A 24,229-nucleotide genomic window follows, 5' to 3' on the forward strand; every position below is an offset into this window, starting at 1 on the left:
GTACAGCTTATTTCTGCAGAATATTGCCTGTCACCACTTCTGCCTCAGCTAATCTCATATAACAAGAATCGTAGTTATGTGTGAAATTGCCTAGTCTTCAATGTTGCAAATCAGTTTCACCAGCTACTGAGATAATAATATGATGAAGTATGTCAGTGTGAACATTGATCTACTCAGCCCCGTGTTGTACTGTGGAAGGCAAGCTGGCCATCTGTAGATGCAGAGAAATCAATGACCAGATTTGATGTTGCTAACAATATAGTCAGTGCTTGGCGATCAGTGTGGAGAGTGAATTTTTTACGTTGCACATACATTAGCTGATATTCAAAAGTTTGGTTGCAGGTTAGTGCTTCTTCCTCCCCAGTACAGTATTTGTTCATTTTCCAAGAAGAGTGTAATGTGCAACTGATTCATTATTTACTGCCTTCAATGTGCTGAGAGTCCAGCTCCTATCACATTTCCTGACACTGCGACAAATAGTTCCACAAATAGAGTGAAATGTGCAAGGACTGATCCAGATGCTATCTTTGTCTTTAATGTGTCAATTTACTGTGTGATTGTCCATTCCTGCCAAACCACTTTGTTCAATAGCTTTCAAAGGGACCCCACAGTCCCTGAGTATTTACAATTGAATTTGTGATAGAAGTTTGTAGTACTGAGGAATGTTGTTAATTCAGTCAGATTAGCCAGGACCAGAAGCGCATGAATGGTTTTGATGTTGTCATGTGTAGGTTTGACTCCAGTTGCTGTCGCCCTGTATCCCACAAAGCCAATTGTTGGGGCCGTGAAAGCACATTGATCCTTACTGAGCTTCAAAATGTGTTGTGCACGTCAAGTGGGCACCACTGTTAACTTTTCATCATATCCTGCTTCTCTTTACCATAGACAACAACATGGCCAGGTGACCATAAGAAATAGGAACAGGAGAAGACCATTCAGCTTCTCAAACCTAGTCTGCCATTCAATAGGATCATGGCTGATCCAACATTCCTCACGTCCACTTTCCTACGCTTTTCCCGTAATCCTTGATCCCCCTTCTGATCGAGAATCTACCTATCTCAGCCTTAAATACACACGAGGGCTCTGGCCCGACAGTTCTCTGCAGCAAAGACTTCCAAAAGCTCACAACCCTCTGGGAGAAGAAATTCCTCCTCATCTCAGTCTTAAATTGGCACCCCTTTATTCTGAGACAATGCCCTCTGGTCCTTGATTCTCCTATGAGGGGAAACATCCTCTCAGCATTTACTCTGTCAAACCCCTTAATAATCCTACATGTCACAATGAGAGCACCTCTCATTTTCTTATTCATTTCTAGGATGTGCCTGTCGCTGACTGGCCAGCATTTATTGCCAATCCCTGGTTGCACTCAAGAAGGTAGTGGTGAGCTGCCTTCTTGAACCACTGCAGTCTACATGCTGTGTTGACCCACAATGCCTTTGGTGAGGCAATTCCAGGATTTTGACCCAGCGGCAGTGAAGGAACAACAAAATATTTGCAAGTCAGGATGGTGAGTGGCTTGGAGGGAACTTGAAGTTCATGGTGTTCCATGTATCTGCTGCCCTTGCGTTCTAGATGGAAGTGGTCATGGGTTTGGAAGGTGCTGTCTGAGGATCTTTGGTGAATTTCTGCAGTGCATCTTGTAGATAGTACACACTGCTGCTACTGAGCGTTGGTAGTGGAGGGAGTGGATGCTTGTGGATGTAGTGCCAATCAAGCGGGCTGCTTTGTCCTGGATGGTGTCAAGCTTCTTGAGTGTTGTTGGAGCTGCACTCATCCAGGCAAGTGGGGAGTATCCCATCACACTCCTCACTTGTGCCTTGTGGATAATGGACAGGCTTAGATTCTTCTAAACTCCAGTGAGTAGAGTCCCAACCTGCTTAACCTATGCTCATAAGACAATCCCTCTTTACCATGGATCATCTCTGAACTTCCTCCAAAGAAACAATATCTTTCCCTAAATGAAGGGAACAAAACTGCTCACAGTACCCCAGTTGTGGTCTCACCAGCACCTTGTACAGTTGGAGTGGATGAGCAGCATCTTAACAGAGATAAGATTCTGGAATGCGCTCAGTGTTAGTCTATAAGGTATTGTTGAATAAGAAAGCTGCAAGAAATCAACTTTTCTCAGCTAGTGATATTTGAAGATAGCTCAGTCACATCTCAATTTTCCAGAAGACTGTGGAGCTATAAAATGATGCTGCTAGTTTTGGATCACAGGGAATGGATAATTGACTGGAATGAATCCTTTTTTTAACTACATTAAAATCATTCTATACTCCAAGTTCACCTTTCATCTGTCATATAATGTCTCAGTTTGATATCCATCATGATCAGTTGATTTGTTCAGTGATTCTTCACGACAGATTGCAAATAGCAATTGTGGTAAAGTTTGTGAAACTGGTAGGACTGCTGTGTTGACCTGAGGGATATGACAAGTCCTCATAATCTCCTAAAAAAACAGTAAATTTGGAAGAATATTGTCCTACATAGACAATTTAATCAATCATATTAATGTGTGCTGTAGTGGCATCTTCAAGATGAGCCAAGCTTTCTGAATAGTTCAACCCCCTATTATAGCATAAGGCTTCTGTTTTTGGCTGGATTTGGTGCATGCTGCAGTAAGTGGGGGGGTAATAAACCCCATCCCCTACTCTTGGCCCTCTCCAATGGGAAAGCCTGCCTAGTGGACTTCTCAGCCTATCAGAAAGCTCCACACTGAAGCGCTGCCCTGTCAGAATCATCTAGCCAATTGGAAGCCAGCAGCCAGTGGAAGCTGTGATGGTGAGAAGTAAGTGAGCTTTCCCCTGGGGTATCATGGGCTGGTAGAAGCATTCACAGGGAGATAAGGAACAAGGGGGGCAGAGGAAAAGGCATGGAGATGTTGCCTCCACCTTCCCCAGCCATGTCCTTAATTGTCACCAGGGTGGGGCAAATGGAGGTCCCCGAAAGCCTACAGGCAGGCTGTACCTGTGGAGAGGGCATCCTGTTTCTTGGCCTGCTGGGAAAATATGTAATCAGGCAGGGGCTAGATCGAGGTCATAAATGGCCATGAATGGACCGTGTAAGCTCCTTAATTGGTATTGGGTTTGAAAAGTCATGCATGGACCTTCTGTCCAGAAACTAATTGCAGAGATGGTTGGTATCTCAGCAGTGCAAAGCCACTAGATTATTTCCCTGATCCCAGCACTATGTCTGCCACCTCCAGGGAGGGGAGCATCTGACTCGTTGAATGTGAATCTGTCCAGGGTGGTGTTTTTGTATCATACTGAGTCTGTGATCATTCACACGTCTGGAACAATTTGTTGGTTAGTGCGCTAATTTTACATGCAGAAGCCAAATGCCACAACCCTGCTATGTATTGCTAATGGGTTCACCAGTTCCCTGGCAACTGTAGCTGAATGTGTTCAATCATCACACTTTTCTTTGGCCCAAAGTATTTTTCAAGAGCACTTGCAGCCAGATCAAATGTAAGTGGATCTTTTGTGAGCTGCTTGAATGTTTGCTGGCCTTTAGCTTCAAGACAGTGGATTAGGATCATTTTCCTGAAAATCACTGCTATCTGTGGACCCTTCATACTCATTCAAACCAAGTAGGCTTTGAAACTTTAAGCCCAAGGCATGGCAAAGGTGCTGGAGCCATTAAAACTATTATCCAGCTTTGTTCCCTGATTTTGCATATCTTGCCTGAGAGATATGCCAGGATAACTCCTTCCGTGCCCTATGTGTGAACAAGAGAATGCTTTTAAAATGTGTAACCACAAACAAAAGTTGTCTTCAGCTTCGCTGTCACTACACTCTCAGGCTTAACTCCCATATATAGTGAACAATCAACAGGCACACACGAGCAAACATAGAATCTTGAACACAACAGTTGGACTGTTGTCAAATATTCCAAGAAATATGGAAGTGAAATACTGCAGATGCCAGAAATCTGAAATAACTACGGAAAATGTGAAAGAAATTCAAAAGGTCTGGTAGCATCTATGGCGAGAGAAAGCAAGCGTCAGAGTTAACATCTAAATAAAAACCAAAAGAACTGCGGAAGCTGTAAATCAGGAACAAAAACAGAAGTTGTTGGAAAAGCTCAGCAGGTCTGGCAGCATCTGTGAAGAAAAAATCAGAGTTAACGTTTTGGGTCCGGTGACACTTCCTCAGAACTGGACCTGCAACATTAACTCTGATTTATTTCTTCACAGATTTTGCTGGACCTGCTGAGCTTCCAGCAACTTCTGTTTTTGTATCAGAGTTAATGTTTCGAATTCAGTATGACTCTTCATTGAAAGAGCCAGAACCAATCACTGAGGAAGAACATATGGCTGTTAAAATGAGTTTTAGCAAACATTTTCTGTTTTTATTTCAAAATAAGTAATTGAAGACCTAAAGATCCAGGTTTACTCCAGGCTACCGATTTTAGGAGAACATCCTTTGACTCTTTTAAAGGATTTTATTCAGTGTTTGTTTGCCCCCAAGTTGTGTATGTGTGTGCGCGTGTGCGTGAGAGAGAGAGAGAAAGAGAGAGAGAGTTGAGCTGGGCAACAGCTAGATCAAACAAAAACAGAAACTGCTGGAAAAACTGAGCAGATCTTGCAGCATCTGTGGAGAGAGAAACAGAGTTGATGTTTTAAGTCTGATATAACTCTTCTTCAGAACTCTGGTTTATAACCATTCACTATAGACCAGTTCACTTCTGGGATGAATATAAAGTGTTAGAATGACATCTTTGTATGAAAGTGCAGAAGTCACTTTCCAGAGATTTCTGACCTCAGTACTTTACATTTCAATTTGTTATAACATTGCAGATGAAATAGCTATAAAAATGCAATAAGCTGGCATGATGACTGTAACAAGAAAAGATCTTTCAGTAAATCAACCCTTGGTAGTTCCTTGCTAAAGATAAAACATGGGAATCTGTTTTGAGGGAACAACTGGCCACAACCACTTCCATCTAGAAGGACAAGGGCAGTAGATACTTGGGAACATCACCACCTGCAAGTTCTCCTTCAAACCTCTCACCATCTTGACTTCGAAATATATCACCATTCTTTCGCTGTCACTGGGTCAAAATCCTGCAACTCTCTCCCTAATGGCATTGTGAGTCTACCTAGAGCAATAGAATGCAGCGGTTAAAGAAGGTAGCTTATCACCTCTTTCTGAAGGGCATTTAGGGACAGGCAGTAAATGCTTTACCCAAGTTATTGGCAGGACAAGGGACTTAAGAGCCAGGTGGTGAAAGAGGCTGCTAGCAATCATAGGACCAGCAACTCTGTATCATCAGCTTTGGAACATAGACCAGCACCACCAAGAGAAAGGCACTTTTAAAAGTGCTCCTGCCTTCATCCAAAAGCAACTTTCACCATCAATGTTTCTGAAACAGGACTCATAGGATTTATGAACTTGAGCAAAAGATCTAAACAGGCAAGAATAGTTTAGAGAGATCAAGTAGTGCTTTGTATTTGTTAAGATTAAAAACAAATGTTCATATAAAGTGAATAAAGTTTGTAAACTATCAAACTGTCAAGTCATTTAAATCCTCTGCTCTTTAAATTTTGGAACCAAAAGCCTGTAGTTGAAAAAAATACACGTCTTGCTATTTCAATAAATGTTTGCTAGTATATGGGTTATCATCGTAGTACTAATGTTGCTTGATTGTATCCAAAACCCATCGTTATCGCATTATAAAGTTCATAAGTTCACTGTTTGATTGACAGTTTCAAGTGGTCATAAGGTATTTAGATGTGGGGCTGGAAAGCAGTCACCCAGTCTGCATTTCGTCATCCCAATATGTAGGAGATCACACCATGAGCTGTGAATATAGTAGACTAGAGGCAGTAAACATGTGTCTGGTGGTGGCAAATGAGGACCAAGGGACACTATCACTGTTGTAGCAGGTTTGGCAGCATCTATGGATAAGGGGGCCTCCAAAGTATCCACTTTCTGCCTCAACTGAGGATTCCCCACTGCCATGGTTGACAGGGCCCTCTGCCATATCCAACCCATCTTCCAGACTTCGGTCCTCACCACTCTCACAACAGCGATAGGGTCCTTGAGGTCCTCACTTACCATCCCACCAGCATCCCCATTCAAAGGATCATGAGCTGCCATTTCCATCACCTCCAGCGGGATGCCACCACTAGACACATATTCCCCTCCCCTCCCTTGTCAGCCTTTTGCAAGGACTGTTCCCTTTAGGCCACTCTGGTCCACTCTTCCTTCACTCCCAACATGTCCTCATGCCCCACAACAACTTCCCATGCAATCACAGCAGGTATAACAGTTGCCCATTTACTTCCTCCCTCCTAACTGTCCAAAGCTCCAAACACACCTTCCAGGTGAAGCAGTGATTTACCTGCACTTCACTCAATCTAGTCTACTGTATTCACTGCTCATAATGTGGTCTCCTCTACACTGGGGAGACAAAATGCAGACCGGGCGAACGCTTCGCAGAGCACCTACATTCTGTCTGAAAAAAAGACCCTGAGCTTCCACTTACCTGCCACTTCAACACACCACCCTGTTCCCTGGCCAACATCTCTGTCTCTGACTTGCTGCAGTGCTCCAGTGAAGCTCAGCACAAGCTGGAATAACAGCAACTCATTTTCCGCTTGGGAATCTTGCAACCTTCTGGACTCAATACCGAGTTCAATAATTTTAGGGCCTGAGCACCACTTCCAATGTCCTTATCCCAACTGCCAGACACCAAGCCATGTCATCATATGGGCTGCTACCACAACCATTCCATTGTCAGCAACTAGTGGTCCCCATTAGCAGCTATTCATTCTCCCATCCTGACCTTTACCTATTCCTTTGTCTGCCCACCTGTTTCTCTCTCTCTCTGGGTTCCATCTCCACCTATCATTTACTCCTCCCCCCTTCCCCCACCCCATCTTCAGCATATATACCAACCTTTTCTCACTACATTCAGTTCTGAAGAAGGGTTGCTGAACAAGAAACATTAACTGATTTCCCTCCACAGATGCTGCCAGACCTGCTGAGTTTTTCCAGCAATTTCTGCTTTGGTATTGGAGCTTACGTATTCATTTCATCACATACCCTTGGTCAGACATGATCCTCCACAGGTCGCACTAGAGTTTCATTCCACTTAATAGTGAAATTTCAAGCATCCAATGTCAAGTGATCTGACAGCCAAATGGTAAGGTGTGACTGCGGTGGTTCAAGTCTGCTTTCCCAATCTCTGTTACACATGCAACATGCAGTTTCTGAAGATAGGAAGAAAGAGAAACTTATGAATGGCCTCATAATGGAGTTGCTAATCTCTTCACCCTATTTAGCAACAACGCTTATATGTCATCCACCTTTATATGGCCTAACACTGGGTTGTTGAAATAGCCATCCATTTCTGTCAGTAAACCCAATAAAAAGGACTCCAATAAAAGTTGGAGTCTGATGATATATATAAGGTTTGATTGCCATTTAAGGCAGAGCTATTGTAGTAAGCTCAAAAATGTATGTTTTAAAGTAGTTTTGTGAGAGCCCAGAGGAGGAGCAGGAACGCATCCATGAAAATGGTCTTAACATCTACTTTCCTGGGCTTCCACCTTTGAGAGGGTTTTTGAGGGCAATGCTGTTGATGTGGTGTACATGGACTTCCCAAAATTGTTTGATAGAGTGCCATGCAAAGACTTGTGAGAAAGGTTATAACTCATGGTAAAAAAAGCGACACTAACAATGCAGATACAAAATTGGCTGGGGGATTGGAAACAGAGTAATGGATATTTTTCAGGTTAAAGGAAGATTTGTAGTGGAGTTCCTCAAAGGTCACTATTGGGACCCTTGCTTTTTCTGATTCTTTTATTATAAATTTTAAAGTGTAGTGGACTATCATTAAGCTGAAGGTTAGGAGAGATGGCACAAAATATTTGTCCTGGAGTCTTTTTGTGGATGACACAAAACTTGAAAGCATTGTGAACTGTGAGGAAGATAGTATAGAACTTCAAAAAAGCATTGACAAGTTGGTGGAATTTCTGACAGATAAAATTCAATGTGGAGAGCTGAGGTGTGAGGTGATACATTTTGGTAACAAGAATGTGGAGATAATGGTACAAAATATAGGGCACTACTTCTAAAGTGTGCGCAGGGGCAGAGACCTGGGAGTATATGTGCATAAGTTATTAAAGGTAACAGAATAGGTGGTAAGCATGGTTAATAAAACATACAGTATCCTAGGCTTCATTAATCGTGGCATTGTGTGCAAGAGCAGGGAGATTATGCTGAACCTGTGTAAGGCACTAGTTAGACCTCACTTCGAATATTGTGCACTGTTCCAGGCAGCATTTTAGGAAGAACATGAACGCAGTGGAAAGAGTGCAAAAAGGGTTTAATGGGAATGGTTCCAAGGATGAGAAAGTTCCATCGTGAAGATACATTAGAGAAGGTGCGGCTGCTTTCCTTGGAGAGGAGATGGTTTCCAGGAGATTTGATTGAAATTTTCAAAATCATGAAAGGGCTAGACAAAGTACACAGGGAGAAATGTACCTGCTCATAAATGGATCAAGAACATGAGGACACAGATTTAAAGTGATTTGCAAAAGAATTAAATATGATGTGAGAAAAAAATTGCCCCTTTACACACTGAGCGGTTCAGGTCCAGAATGTATGGCCTGGAAATATGGTGCAGGCAGGTTCAGGCGAGACATTGGATTTAAATAGAAACCAAGTGCAGGGTGATGGGAAAAGGGTGGGAGAATGATATTAAGTTAATGATGTTCATTAGAACTGGTGCAGACATGATGGGCTGAATGGTTGTCTTGTGCACGATGCCAGCTAATCTCAGTAAGAGCCTTACTGCTGGCCCGCCCTGAGTCTGTTTGTATCGGGCAGCTCAGCTGTTCTGTGTCATTCGGACCCAGGGCCTCCTCCTGGTTCTGGGCACAGACTCCTGCTTAGCAAACTCCTTCGATCAGCCACCTAAAAGTACAAACTGTCTCAAAGCAAAGAAAAGTGAGTCTGTTCTGGAAAATTGTTCTCAAATGTCCCTAAGGAAATCAAGCTCCAGGAGTCTGAGGTAATCCATGACTCATCATAATCGTGACCAATTTACTCCCCCCTCCCTTAACCAGAAATGCTCATTTCTCACGAACTTGTCAAGTTCATGTCGATATAACTACAGCTATGTGTCTTATAATTTGTTCCAGAGAGTGAAGAATGTAGGATGAATTTCTTGAGCCATCTCGCCTGACTTTTAGTTTAAAGATTTTACAGATAATTCTCTACCCCCACCCCCAATCATTGGCATCTAACTTCCTAACCAATCAGCCCAATATTCTGAAAACACAAATCATTTCCTCTCTAAGTTTAGACTGATCTACTCGGACATTATCCTGTGATTAAACTTTTAGCAATTTGTTATATTGTTGCTTGTCCTGCCTTGGAGCCTCTTTAATTTCTGAGAATGGGAATTTCCAGAGAGGGTTCTACTCTGGCAGCAGTAATTTGTTAGGAGTGAGCTGTGTGGGTATACAGGCTAGTAGCATTTGGAAAACTATCACCGCTGGCCTTGTCCCATGGTAAATGCTGAATGTGTGCAGGGTGGCAAAACGTTTAACGGGACTATGCACTGAAAACACCAGTCCCTCTTGATGGCGAAATGTAAAAGAGCCATGCCCAGAAACAGGTAGACAATGAGCTGGCATGCCAATTGCCTGACTCCATGCTGCCTCTTGGATATTTTCACAGAGGCAGGATGTGGGGACAGCAGGGTTCCCCATGTGTATGGCAGGTAACCAACATGGCTCAATAAGATGTTCCAGTAAGGTGGCATAAAGACAACATAAGGGCACATTTTCAGGTCAGCCTGCAGTTGAGGACCAGTTGAGCTGCTGCAAAGCTGTCTCAGGGTAACAGAGAGGGCAGAGGAGTACCCTCCAGGCAGGTTTAGGAGCCTTCCTCAGAGTTAAAACAGCCACGTAGACTACTCCCGACAGGTCTTCCCTGCACCTCAGTGCTGGCCTGAAGGTGGAAGCAATTTTGTTTCAAAACTGAAAGACATGAGAGGGTGGGCGCCTCCATTTTGAAGTGCTGTTTCTCTCACTAACCTGCCACTGTAGGGAAATCATGCTGTTTCCCATATAGCTCAAGTCTTTGACACACAGTGGTGTATTTGTGTCAATTTCTTTTCCTTTCTGATAATAATTTCAAATTTCTTCATTCAATACATTTTCAAAATTTTATTTAAGCTATTTCAGCTCCTTAATCATATGTTCCGATCATTTATTTTACTTCATGTAAAAATTATAAAAAGCAAAGGATAATCAGTGCATTTTATTTACCACTTTATAAATATTTCAATGGGATTGGCTGCTTATCGCATTTGATGACATCACTGTTGCTAGACATCTGGAGGTCCCATCAATTTGGCATCAGATATATGGTAGAGAAAAAATAAAATTCACCAACAGAAAATTCACCAGATCTTGTTAGGCAGCTAGTGGTGAGAATCTTACTGCCAACTTCAAGATCTCAGCTATTCATTTGGTTCAATTTATTACCCCTAGCCTAATAGGTTTTTGCAATATAGAATTCATTACAACACACAGAGGTGATTAAACATCCTGTTGAACAAGATGGTTGCCGTGTTGCTGGAAGCAGATGAGAGATCGTAACTTGATCAAATTTAGCATTCAGTTTGAGAGGGAGAAACTTGGCTCATGAACAGTGTGCTAAGTATAAATAAGGATAATTGCATAAGGATGAGCACAGAGTTAGTCTGAGTGGACTTAAGAGGAGTGTTACAGAAAAGACAGTTCATGAACAATGGCATAACTTTAAGAAAATTGTTTATGACTCACAACAAAAATATATCCCAATATAGAAAGAAGGATTCTAGGACAGGGATAAACCAGCCATGGTTAAACAAGGAAACTAAGGATCATATCAAATTGAAAGAGAAAACATACGATTAGTAGTATGCCAGAGAATTGGAAAAGTTTTAAAAACCAACAATAGATGACCAAAAAAGATGGTGAGAGATAATGAATTTTGATGGTAAACTAGAAAGTAATATTGAAACAGACAGTAATACCTCTTTAAATATATAATATGGAAGAGAAAAGCTCCTTTGAAAATGAGGCTGGAAAATAATAATAGGGGAACCAGGGAATGGCAGAGGAGTTAGATCGGTATTATGGTAGAGAATATAAATAGTATTCCAAAAATACAAAATAATCAAGAAGCAAAAGGGGGAGAGGAAATAAACACAATAACTATCACTAGAGAAGAAGTAATAGGGAAACTAATGGGTCTAAAGATTGATAAGTTCCCTGAACCTGATGGGATGTCTCCTCAGATTTAAAGGAAGTAGCTGCAGAGACGATGAATACACAAGTAGTAACCTTCCAGGAATTCTTAGATTCTTGAAAATAAACACCTTTACATTAAAAAAAAAGACAAAAAGCAGATAACTATGGCCAATTAGCATAACCTTGCTCATTAAAAAAATGTAATAGCAGAGCTATTTTTAGGAAATCATAAATTAAACAAGCAGAGTCAGCACGGCTTCATGAAGGGTAAGTCAGGCCTGACAAATTTACTAAAATTCTTTCAAGGAGTTAACAAATAAGATAAGTAAAAAAGGAACCATTTGAGGCAATATATTTGGCTTTCCAAAACGCAGGCGCTAAGGTGCTGCATATTAGACCACTCAATAAGAGCTTATAGTATGGAGGGTAGTATATTGGAATTGATAGAAGATAGAGAGCTGGGATAACGGGAGCATTTTTGGATGGCAACAGACAGTAAGTACCACAGGGATCAGTGCGCAGACCTCATTTATTTACAATATATGTTAATGACTTGGATGAGGTAAATTTGCAGATGATACAAAAATAGCTGGGAATGCCAGTAGTGAGGATGACACAGAGTCTACAGTAGGATACAGACAGGTTAAATGAGTGGCACTGAAGTAAAACTTGGCAGATGGAGAATAATGTTAGGAATGTGGAAGGAAGTCGGAAGTATAGAAGAGCTGAATATTATTTAAATGGAGTAAGATTGCAGAAAGCTGTAACACTGAAGAATTTGGTGGTCCTTCCTTTGTGCTTGAACCACAAAAAGCTAGCATGTGTTCAGTGGGTAATAGGGAAGGCAACTGGACTGTTGGCTTTTATTTCAAAGGAATGGACTATAGGTATTGCTAAAACTATACAAGGCAATAGTCAGACCAGATGGAATACTGTGAACAGTTTGGGCCCCTTATCTAAGGAAAGATATATTGGAATTGAAGATATTCCTGAGAAGGTTCATTAGGCTGTTCCTGGGAATAGAGGGGTTTTCTTTTTATGAATTGAGCTTGAGTAGGTTGAACCTGTACATATTGGGGTTTAGAAGAATGAGAGGTGACCTTATTGAAATATACAAGATTCTTCAGGGATTTGAAAGGGTAGATACTTGGAGGTTATTTCATCTGTGGGAAAGTCTAGGACCAGAGAGCATAATCTTAAAGGTCACCCATATAACACAAAGATAAGAAGGAATTTTGTTTCTCAGAGGGTGGTAAATCTGTGCAATTCTTTACCATGGATGGCTGTAGATGTTCAGTCATTAAGTACATTCAAGGTTGTGATGGACAGATTTTTAATCAGTAAGGGAATCAGGGATTATGGGGAAAAGGCAGGCAGGTGGAGCTAAGGACTATCAGATCAGCCACAATCTTATTGAATGGTGGAGCAGACTCGATGGGCTGAATGGCCCACTTCTGCTTCTACATCTGTGGTCTTACGTTGCTGTTTGGTTTTGAATAAAAGTTACAAGATTGTCTCAATACATGGCAAAGCAGAATGCCCACACTGGCACAAAACCGGGCCACAGGCCTAATCGAATTAATTTGGGTGAGTTGTCGATAAGAATGAATTCCAGACCAGCTGCTTTATTGGTAGCAGCCTCAGGGAAGAGGATAACTGTGGAAAGGGTTCAGTCCGAAGTGGCAGCAAACCTCATGAGCTGTGGAGTCAGGAGCTAGGCTCCTACTGCTACCATCTCCTCAAAGTTGAAAAGAAAAATGACCAAAACTCCGCTTTTCATTTCTGCTCATTCCCAGGCACCATACACAAGGTGAGATTGGGCAGATCCAGCCAGTGATCTGAAAAAGCATTCTGCCTTTATTAATCAGCAAGACTAATCAAACACAACCACATCTTTTGCGTTCACCTACTTTTTTGGTACTTATTGTCAAATTAATCTCTTAGTAAGACTATTAGGTACCAATTTCCAGGAAAAAAAGGACAAGTGAACTGATCATTGACAACTGGATTGAATAGTTACAATAAGAATTCTGTGTTTTATGTGTTGGCTGCATTTGTTTTAGTGAGAATCAAACGTTAGAAACATTACCTCAACCAACCAGATGCAGCTTCTTATTGTCAGTGGGATGTCTAGTATAAAAATGAATACTTGGTAATAATTCATACGTAAAACTCTATCATGAAAGCATTTGTCATCTGTTTGACATTATTCACCTCTTGTAAAAATTACTTTTTAATAAACAGCTGAAATAAGGTTGCTAGGAAACTGGAGTACAATGTCTGAATGTAAACTCACCGGGTTTTTAAGAAGTGGCAGTGAGAATAGCTCTCTTCATCCCTTGAGCCTGCTCCACTGAATAATTCATTCAATAAGATTGTGCTGGATCTGATTGTGGATTCAACTTCCCATAACCCTCAACTCCCTCACTGATCAAAACATCTGGCTGGATCATTGCATAAGTCCAATTGCTCGACCTTTACTGTTTTCTATGGAAGCTAATGTCGCATTAGCATCAGGAATCCTGACAGAAGAAATTCATTTTCATCTCTAGCTTAAACAGGAAAGCCCTTAAACTGCCATCTTAATATTAGATTCCCCCATGACAGTAATAATCTCACAGTGTCTACCCTGTCAAGCCTCCTCACAACTTTATGTTTTAATTAGATCACCTTCTAATTTTTTCTAAACTCCAATAACTATGGGCCCAAACTTCTCAACCATTCCTCATAAGATCACCCCTTCAGCCTGAAATTAGCCTGGTGAAACTTCTGTGAACAGCTTTCAATGCAAGTTTGTCCTCCTTAAGTAAAGTGAACAAAATTGTACAGAGAACTCCAAGTGCCATATCACCAATGCCTTATACAGCTGTAATAAATGGTCCCTACTTATTTATTTCATCCTTTTAGCAATAAAGTCTAACATACTGTTTGCTTTCCTCATTGCTTGATGTAAATGCATGCTAACTTATTGTGGTTTATGTACAAGGACACTCAGATCCCTCTGCAACTTGGCACTCCGCAGTCTCTCTCCATTTCAACCACATTCTGGTTTTCCACTCTTCCTGCCAAAGTGGGCATCTTCACTTTTTCCGACGTATTACTCCATCTGCGAAGTTTTTGCCATCTCAACCTCAGATGCAGCGCCACCTCCTCTCCACAGGACTTTCTACGTGCTGGCTTGACAAAGCTCTCCTGAACACATATTAAGAATTCCATCTGCTCTAAGCCTTTCACACTTTATCTATTACAGTTAATATTGGGGAAGTTGAAATGCCTTACCATTATTACCGTATTATTTTTACACTTCTCTGAGATTTAATTACATATCTGTCCATCTATCTCTCCCTGACTTTGGGGGGAGGTGGGTAGGTGGTTGCTATAATTCACTGATGCAATTCCGAGCAGCAGTGGGAGTGAGCCTGCTTGTGAACTGCAATAGTGGAGCGAATTGATAAATGCCTGAGGGGCAAAGCACAGAACAAATTCAAGACAACAAGGTGCAGGGCTGGATGAACACAGCAGGCCAAGCAGCATCATAGGTGCAGAGAGGCCTGCTGTGTTCATCCATCCCTGCACCTTGTTGTCTCGGATTCTCCAGCATCTGCAGTTCCTACTATCTCTGATTCAAACTTAATTTTCTACTTGGCTTAAAAATTGTAGCAGAAAGGTCAATCTGATTTGTTGCATAGCCTGCACTGCGTAGGAGCCTTAGACACTCCTGACAGTCTGGATGACCACATCTGCAAGAAATGTCACCATTAGTTCACTTCTGGTGGGGACTCGTACAAGGCAGATAAGGGGTTGTATCTGAACCAGAATGGGACCAGCATCCTTGTGGGGAAGATTGCCAATTGGGTTGGTGGGGATTTAAATTACAAAAACAAAGTTGCTGGAAAAGCTCAGCAGGTCTGGCAGCATCTGTGAAGGAGAAAACAGAGTTAATGTTTCGGGTCCGGTGACCCTTCGTCAGAACTGATGGTGGCTGGGAAAACATCAGTTTATAATCAGAAAATAGGGAGGTGGGTGGGGTAGGGAGTAAATGATGATAGAGCCCAAAAAGAGAGAGAAAGACAGTTGGACAAAGGAGTTGCTAACGATCAGGCTGGGAAGGTGAATAGTTGTTAATGGGGACTGTTAGTGACTAACAGTTAGTGACTACACACCCCCTGTTGTTAGTCACTAACAGTCCCTATTAACAACTACTCACCCTCCCAGCCTGATCGTTAGCAACTCCTTTGTCTGTCCAATTTTTCTGATGAAGGGTCTCGGCCCGAAACGTCAGCCTCTCTGCTCCTATGATGCTGCTTGGCCTGCTGTGTTCATCCAGCCCTGCACCTTGTTGTCTCGGATTCTCCAGCATCTGCAGTTCCTACTACCCCTTTGTCTGTCCAACTGTCTTTCTCTCTCTTTGGGCTCTATCCTATCATTTACTCCCTACCCCACTCACCTCCCTATTTTCTGTAGACATATCATTCTCGAACTGCCTTTCAGTAGCTGCTATACTCGCCCTGACTAGCAATGCCACTCCCCCACCTCTTTTTCCACCTTCCCTATTTCTTTTAAAGCATCTAAATCCCGGAACTTCCAACATCCATTCCTCTCCCTGAGTTACCCAAGTTTCTGTAATGGCCACAACGTCGTAGTTCCAAGTACTGACCCATGCTCTAAGTTCATCTGCTTTATTTCTGATACTTCTTGTATTGAAGTATACACACCTCAAACCATCTCGGTGTCCGCTATTATGCTCCATCGACTGCATTTCTTTATAAACCACCTCACTCCCTGTCGTGTCTGTTGGAAGGCCGAATACCTCATCCTCTGAATTATAAATCCAGTTCCCCACCCCCTGCCAAACTAGTTTAAACCATCCCGTACAGCTCTAGCAAACCTCCCTCCCAGGATATTTGTGCCCTTCCGATTTAGGTGCAACCTGTCCTTACTGTACAGGTCCCACCTTCTCCAGAATGTGCTCCAATTATCCACATAATGGAAGCCCTCCCTCCTACACCAGCCCTGTAGCCACCTGTTTAGCTGCACTCTCTCCCTATTTCTTACTTCGTTATCACGTGGCACTGGTAGTAATCCAGAGATAACTACCCTGTTTGTCCTGGACTTCAGCTTCCAACCTAACTCCCTGTACTCGTTTTTCACATTCTCAGTCCTTTTTCTACCGATGTCATTGGTACCGATGTGTACCATGCCTGCTGGTTGCTCACCCTCCCCCTTAAGGATCTTGAAGACACGATCCGAGACATCACGGACCCTGGCACCCGGGAGGGAACATACCATCCTTTCATCTCGTTCGCGTCCACAGAACCGCCTGTCTGTGCCTCTTACTATTGAATCCCCCACTACAATTGCTCTCCTATTCTCCCCCCTTTCCATCTTTGCCACAGGGTCAGGCTCAGTGCCAGAGACCTGTCCGCTATGGCCTTCCCCTGGTAGGTTGTCCCCCCACAACAGTATCCAAAACGGTATACTTATTATTGAGGGGAACGGCCACAGGGGATCCCTGCACTGTCTGCCTATTCCCTTTCACCTTCCTGACAGTCACCCAGCTACCTTTTTCCTGTACCTTGGGTGTGACCACCTCCCTGTAACTCCTCTCTATCATCCCCTTAGCCTCCCGAATGATCCGGAGTTTATCCAGCTCCAGCTCCAGTTACCTAACACGGTTTTTGAGGAGCTGGAGTTGGCTGCACTTCTCACAGGTGAAGTCAGAGGGGTCACCAGCAGTGACCCTTACCTCCCACATCCTGCAAGAGGAGCATGCAACTGCCATGGCTTCCATTCCCTCTACTCGAGACTTCCAGAAGAAGAATAAACAAAAAACCTTACCTTACTGAACCTCCACACAGTCTTTTTTGGTTAGAGGAGGAGGACGGGTGGAAGACACTACATGTGTAGTGTTTCGGGTTTAGCCAATGCCCGAATTTATCTGTTTCTTCCTGGCTCGCGTTCCCTCCACACACCTGCCGCTGAAAACAAGAGGGCCGCTTGCTGCATGAGGTAAGTTTTTATACCTTTAGATTTTATTGTCGCATGCACTCAAGTACAGAAGTAGAGGTGAAAGGTGTATAATGTCGCCACATTAGGTGCCATCTTAGGTAAAAAGGTACCTAGATTCAAAAAAACTTAGGTACAAAGTAGTAAGAGAAACAGAGTTAAAAAGTTAAGCATTACCTTCAAAAAATAAGTAGAAAAATAAAGAAATAAAATATTTATTAACATTAAAGTCTTTTTAAATTTAAACAAGAAACTAAAGCAATTAAGTTAAAAGTATTTTGAGTGCTCCGCTTAGCTTGCTCTCTGGGAGACCTCAGCTGCCTGTTCGATGCTGCTGCAGATACCAGGGGACCTCCTTCACTGCTTGCTCTTCCCATGTTGGCCACGATGCCATCGCTGCTGCTGAAACTGCTGCCTCCCTGATCTCCCTTGGTGCCTTGGGAACATGCCCAGGCAGGACCCACTCATACACTCAGCTGAGGCACTGCCAACAGGGGCCGAGAGACCAGGCTGAGAGACTGGGCCAAGACCTGTCCCAAGTAAGGAGGAAAGCTTTAAACTACGGGATGATATAGACTCTCTGATCAAATGGTCTGAACAGCAGAAAATGGAATTTAATCCTGATAAGTGCGAGGTGATGCACAAAATGAATGGTAGAACCCTATGAAGTACCAAGAATCAGAGGGTCACTGATCCTTCAAGATAGCAGGAACAATGGATAAGCAGCAGAATCTCGTAGGGTTCTGAATGATATGGGCTATGACAAGATTTGTGACAGAATGGGATGAGAAATCCAGTGAGGCTCATCTCGTTATTGAGAGCATCTCGCTGCATCTTTTGTGTATTTGCTCAGTGGTAAAGTGAGTTTCTTACTAGGCAGTGATGATGAGCCAGTCAAGGGGGATTAACACCTTATTAATGGTACAACTCACCTCAGCTTCCTGTCTTACAAGTTCAAAGCAGGTGCACTGAGACCTTAGCTCGCCACTTGCTCCAAAGGACATCTATGATGGACACGGGTCACCAACATGTCAGAGCAGGCTCCATGGGCATTGGCCGAACAAATCCCAAATCCACAGATGTTGGCAGTGGACATGTGTCAGTCTCTGAGAATGCTCCTGGCACATCTCTGGTCCACTTATAATCACCTTCTGGACTTCATTGCTGCACTTCGAGGCATAATGCCAACTATTATTGTATTGTTGAAGCAAGAACACTTTGCGCTCAGGGACACACACCCAACTCAAGAACTGGACAGGCTACATCTCCGGGCTCTTTGCTGCTGTTATAGTACTCACTCTGAGCCCATTTGGATGATCACAGCTTCTTCACCTTGTATTACCTTGCCTTGTCTTTTCATGCTTTCGCCCTCAGTGAGAGATACCAAGCTCAGTGTACTGCTGTACTGTCATGCATTTTAGCCTAGGCATAAAACTAGGAAGCTTGTCACAGTTGTCAGCAATCTTCAGTCAAGTCAAGGGAGATAGCCTTCGCTCAGAGCGTCCTGGGACAGAAGTCAAAAGCAGCCTCCACACAGTCCAGGGGCTTGGGTGGCTATTTGGGGTGATTGGAGTCATGAAGCTCTCCTCAACGGGCTGAGGGGCTGGATGTCAGGGAACCCAGCACCCACCTTGCGTTGTTTTGCTTTAATGGGGGCTGTGTTCCTTCTAGAATGAGACAGAGGCAGGTATTATGGAAGGTGAAAGTGGGTGGTGCAGCTGTTAGTTTGGGTGGAGGTGGGGAGCTGTCCTGGGTGAGTGAGTAGAACATGCAGGGTTAGTGTTGGCAAGGGTTGGGCTGGGTGACAGTGAGTGAGGAAGAATATTACAGGTTCTACTGAGACTGATAGAGCATGAGCCTTGGAGGAAGCTGGGTGCAGTGGCAGAAATCAAACGAGTGTAAGGTATCAGAAAGAAGATGGTGGCACTTCCGCTGGTGGAGTGGTAAGGATCATGACGTCCTTCCTACAATGTTGGGTAATCCTCCAGACAGCTGAGACTGCATTAAATGGAGATGGGTACCTGGGACCAGGTTGGCATGGCCTGGTGTCATGGTCTTCTCCACTAAACCTAGGGGTAGAGGACACCCTGCCTGTGCACCACCCTGTCCAGGTGGACCCCCAGGTCCTTGCCTGCAAAACGAACACCAAATTTCTCTTGTTAACATTTCAGGTCTGGTGACCCTTCCTCAGAACACCGGACCTGAAATGTTAACTCTGATTTTTTCCTTCACAGATGCTGCCAGATCAGCTGAGCTTTTCCAGCAACTTCTGTTTTTGTTCCTGATTTACAGCATCCGCGGTTTTGTTTTTGGCTTTACCAAATTTCTCTTGTTTGCCATGTTGGGGGCATATGTCAGGAACTGTACCAGGCAACTGATGGACAGTGTTGGTTTGGGTGCGTGATGCCTTTTTAAACGTGGCACTGTTTAATTGACCAGGGTTGCTGGTCAATTCCAGGGTATCCTGGCAGTGGCAGGTTGGCTGGGGAATCACACATGGTAAAATGGGGCTAGAATCAGACAAGAGGGTCAGCAAAGATGTGGACAGGTTTGGTAAGATACGATGATAAAACTTACTAGGGCTCGTGGCGAAAAGCCCTCCAACAATATAAGTTTCAGCCCGAGGAGGTTAGAAAGGCAAATGGGATACTTGCGTTTATTAGCCAAGGCATTGAATACAAGAGTGAGGAGTTTAGAAAGAGGCTGTATATAAGGTAAGCAAGGCCACTGTGTGCATTTCTGGTTGCCACACTATTGGAAAGAATGCGATTCCACCAGAGTGGGTGCACTGGAGATTCACCAGGATGTTTCCTGGGATGGAGAGATTTTGCTAGGAAGATTAGATAAACCATGGTTGTTTTCCTCAGAGCAAAAAAAAACTGGAGGTGGGGGGAGGGGAAGTCACCTGAATGAAGTTTACAAAATAATGACGGGAAAAGGAAAATCCCTTTCCCCTTATTAAAGGGTTCAAAGAGGCAGCATCAATTTAAGGTAAAGGGTAGAAAGTTTAGAGGGGATTGAAGGAAATTCTTTGCATTCAAAGAGTGGGGTTGTACCTGAAACTTATTGCCTGAAATGACAGGAGAAGCTGGAACCCTAACATCTAAAAAAAAGGCATCATGTGTCATTGTAGTCCTGGTGGGCCAAAAGGCCTGTTTCTATGCTGTTCTGTTCTTTGTCCTTTGTATTTAGACTTGAAACATCATATCATGCATAGCAATGGGCCAAGTACTGGAAAATGAGATTGGAGTAGATAGGAACTTGATGACCAGCACAGACATAATGGGCTGATGGGCCTCTTTCCATGCTGTAAAACTCAGTCTATGACTCTACAACCCTTTAGAGACTCTTTTTGTATCCCTCTGATATCTTATTTTCCTACCTACTTTATGTCATCAGCAAATCTGACTACAATTCAGTCTGTCCTTTCATCCAAGACTCTTATACTTGGGGCCCTAGTACTGACCCATGGGACACTCACTAGTTATTATTTACCAGCCTGAATATGACCCGTTTTCCTGAGTCTTTCTTTCATGCTAATTAGCCAATCCTCCATCTTTATTCACCTATTGACTCCAAAACCATGAACTCTTACCTTGTGCGGTAATCTTTTATGTAGCACTTTTTCAAATGCCCTTTGGTTCCCGTTTATCCACCTGGCCTATTACACTCTCAATGAACTTTAATAAACTTATCAAACATGGTTTCTGCTTCACAAAGGCACGTTGACTCTGCGGATTGTATTGAAGCTTCAACTGTCCTGCTCCAAACTTCTTCATAATTGTTTCTAGCATTTCCCACTGACAGTTGTCAGCCTGAGTGGCCTACAGCTTCCTGTTACTGTCTCCCTCTTTTCTTCAATAGAGGTAATTTATTGCTTGCAAATATTTTACAGGATATTCCATTAAGTTTGAAGAGTTGTTTACAATAGGCCTTTGCCCAAAGGAGCTATTACGCTGATCATTATCATTAATCAGGAATGTTGGATTTCAAAGTTTATAGTTCCTTCAGAAGTTACAAAGTATCAGATGGCAATGTATCTAAACATTGCTGCGAAGTTGCTTATATGCCATGTAAAAACATATTGCTCAAGAATTTGTGTAAAATATAACTTTCTTAAAAATTTTTGTTAGCTCTGAATACTGTTACCTTCAGTTTAGGGTTTCTGAAATCTTGCCAAAAGTAGGAATGTTCCTATCAACAACAGTGAAACTTTATCTGGTTGAGCCTGTTGATTGAAACAGTGTGTAAAAGTTACAATAGCACAGCCTTTTGAGAGAAACAACTGGAAGACTGCTAGAAAGCAACTGAGAATACTGAAGCAAAAACTCACCTCCTGACCCCCCCAAAGCCTGCCCAACATCTACAAAGCACAATTCAGGTGTATGATGGAATACTCTCCACTTGCCTGGATAGGTGCAGCTCCAACAACACTCAAGAAGTTTGACACCATCCAGGAAAAAGCAGCCCGCTTGATTGGTATCACATCCACAACCATCCACTCTGTCCACAACTGACATTAAGTAGCAGCAGTGTGTGCTATCTTCAAGATATATTGCAGAAATTCACCAAAGCTCCTTAGACAGCACCTTCCAAACCCATCGCCATGGACAACAGCAGCAGATACATGGGAAGACCACCACCTACAAATTCCCCTTCAAGCCAATCACCATCCTGACTTGGAAATATATTGTCATTGCTTCATTGTCACTGGTCCAAAATCCTAGAATTCCCTCTTTAATAACATTGTGGTCTACCTACAGCACATGGACTGCAGCGGTTCAAGAGGGGAACTCACCACCTTCTCAAGGACAACTAGGAATGGGCAATAAATGCTGTTCCAACACCTAAATGAAATTTTAAAAACTGTTTTGAATCTATTGAAGCTAGAAGTCACCTTAGAGTCTCTGTGTCACATAAGTGACAGAGAAATGTCAATCACTCAGGACTCCAGTCACACCTCAAAAGGGCAAAAGGATTTGAATAGGTTTGGGGGGGATTAAAAATGTACAATGTGAAGGGAATTAAGCATGCAGAAACTGATCCTATCTGACATACTTGGCGCTAATGTTCCCCTAGACCATGTGGGTACATGACTGGGCAGTAGCCTGGATGTTACTGGGCAGGCCTACTGTTCTTTGTGAAAAATATACTCATGCAGTTACACAAATAAGTTTCAAAGGACACTGCTTTGAAAAGAAGGTCTGTGATATCTGTGAGGATAAGGGTGAAGTTTGTTGAAATGACAGCCAGAATGATAACTATGCTGCCTTCGAGCAGGAACCTGACTAAAAGAGGGAGGAGGATGGGAACAGATAACATCCATCATGATCAGGATCAAGAGTCCCACACAATATGCAGCCAGGCTGAGGAACACCTTGAATAGACTTGGAAGGAGATGATGAAGGTGGGGATTTAGTCGTTGTGTTTTATGCTGACAAGAGTGGGTAAGATGCCATATTCACAGAGTATTGGGAGATTTGAGCTGTGTTAAAATATGGTACCTTAAAGTGTCTTGGCAAAAACATTCAGAAACTATACACATGGCTAAAGGAATTCCTTTTAATGGGCCATTGGTAGCAGTACTGGGATAGCAAGGAACTGAAATGTTAGGACCAGGGGTCCTGGTGAACAATTTGGATAGGGCAACCAAAAGGACTTTAAATTAATAAAGTAGATGTATGAGATGCAGAGGCACATTTGGAAAAAGCAGTATGTATAAAAATTCAAAATAGAAAGTGAATGAGTAGAACAATTCTCAATTGTTCTGCCTGTTACACTGTAATTGAAAGTAAAACTGAAAGAAGTCAAGCAATTAAATTAAAAGAAGTAAATAAGAAATGTATGAGATGCAACAACATTAGAAGGGAATGTGTAGCCCAAATGATTTGTTTTTTAAAATTTTTCTAATCAACCCGTTCAGAATTGATACACACTTCTGGACCATGTGAGATTTGAACCCAGACTTCCTAGTCCAGAGTTAGGGGCACTACCACTGGGCCACAAGAGTCCTCCCAAATGATTGTTCTTTTTCAAAAATACTAATTATAGTTTATTTTTGTAGCGTTTTAAACAATCAACCTGTTCTGGAGCAGGGTAGGACTTGAATCTAGTGTTATGATCAGGTCAGGATAGAAAATTAGCTTCCTGTTTTTAACACCTCCTCAGTCAATAACTGCAAATATTTTGATTTCTTGTTGTACACAGCTATTATACTCCATATGTAGTTGGTTAGAAAATGAAGGAACAAATTACTAAGGCTTTCTTGACTGAAAGGAAGAATTTTATTATCCACTAATCACAAGAAAAAAAACCCAAAAACTTGACGTTAAACACACACACACACAAACACAGGTAATAAAGTTTAAATGGGAGAATATCTTATATAGACAGGGAGAAATAATTCTACAGAGTTTCAAAATCATTGGAGTCTTTTAGCTATTAGATTTGAAACTTGAGGTGATGGTTAGTCAATTGTCAACTTATATCCATAGTAGTACCTGAAACCGTAGATATCTTTGCATTCACAATGAATGATTTCCCAACTTGCTTTTACAGGCTTGAGGGGCTGAATGGCCTGCTCCTATTTCCAGTTTGTAGGTTTGTTTGTCCTAAGAGGCCAAAAAAATGACTAAAGTATAAAGTATAAACATAATGCTTAAAAAATAAACATTGAAAGATGCAAAAACTAGCACGGTATGAAGAACGGTAGAGGGTGACAAAGCCAAATAACAAGAACTACAAAAAAGTATGGTAAGAAACTGATAGGTGATGTTAAACAAAACATCTCCATTACATTGGGAAAATATTAAAAAAAAAACAAAGAACTGCGGATGATGGAAATCAAATGAAGTTCTGAAGAAGTGTCTCTGGACCTGAAATGTTAATTCGGTTTTCTCTCTATAGAAACTGACAGAACTGCTCAGTTTTTCCAGCAATTTCTGTTCTTGTTTGGGTAAAAAGAAACTG

General features: G+C 42.4%; 1 long non-coding RNA gene across 1 annotated transcript in view; it reads right to left on the reverse strand.

The window, feature by feature from the left end:
* Positions 1–21,394: 21,394 nt before the first annotated feature.
* LOC125486188 overlaps positions 21,395–24,229 on the reverse strand; it is a 47,974-nt gene continuing 45,139 nt past the window's right edge. The window contains exons 4-5 of the long non-coding RNA XR_007264878.1: positions 23,761–23,871; positions 21,395–21,488 (exon numbers count right to left, since the gene is read on the reverse strand). This is a non-coding gene — a long non-coding RNA (uncharacterized LOC125486188). The remainder of the gene's footprint in view (positions 21,489–23,760; positions 23,872–24,229) is intronic.

Source organism: Rhincodon typus, chromosome 2 (assembly GCF_021869965.1).
Source record: "Rhincodon typus isolate 14 chromosome 2, sRhiTyp1.1, whole genome shotgun sequence".
NCBI classification, from domain to species: domain Eukaryota; kingdom Metazoa; phylum Chordata; class Chondrichthyes; order Orectolobiformes; family Rhincodontidae; genus Rhincodon; species Rhincodon typus.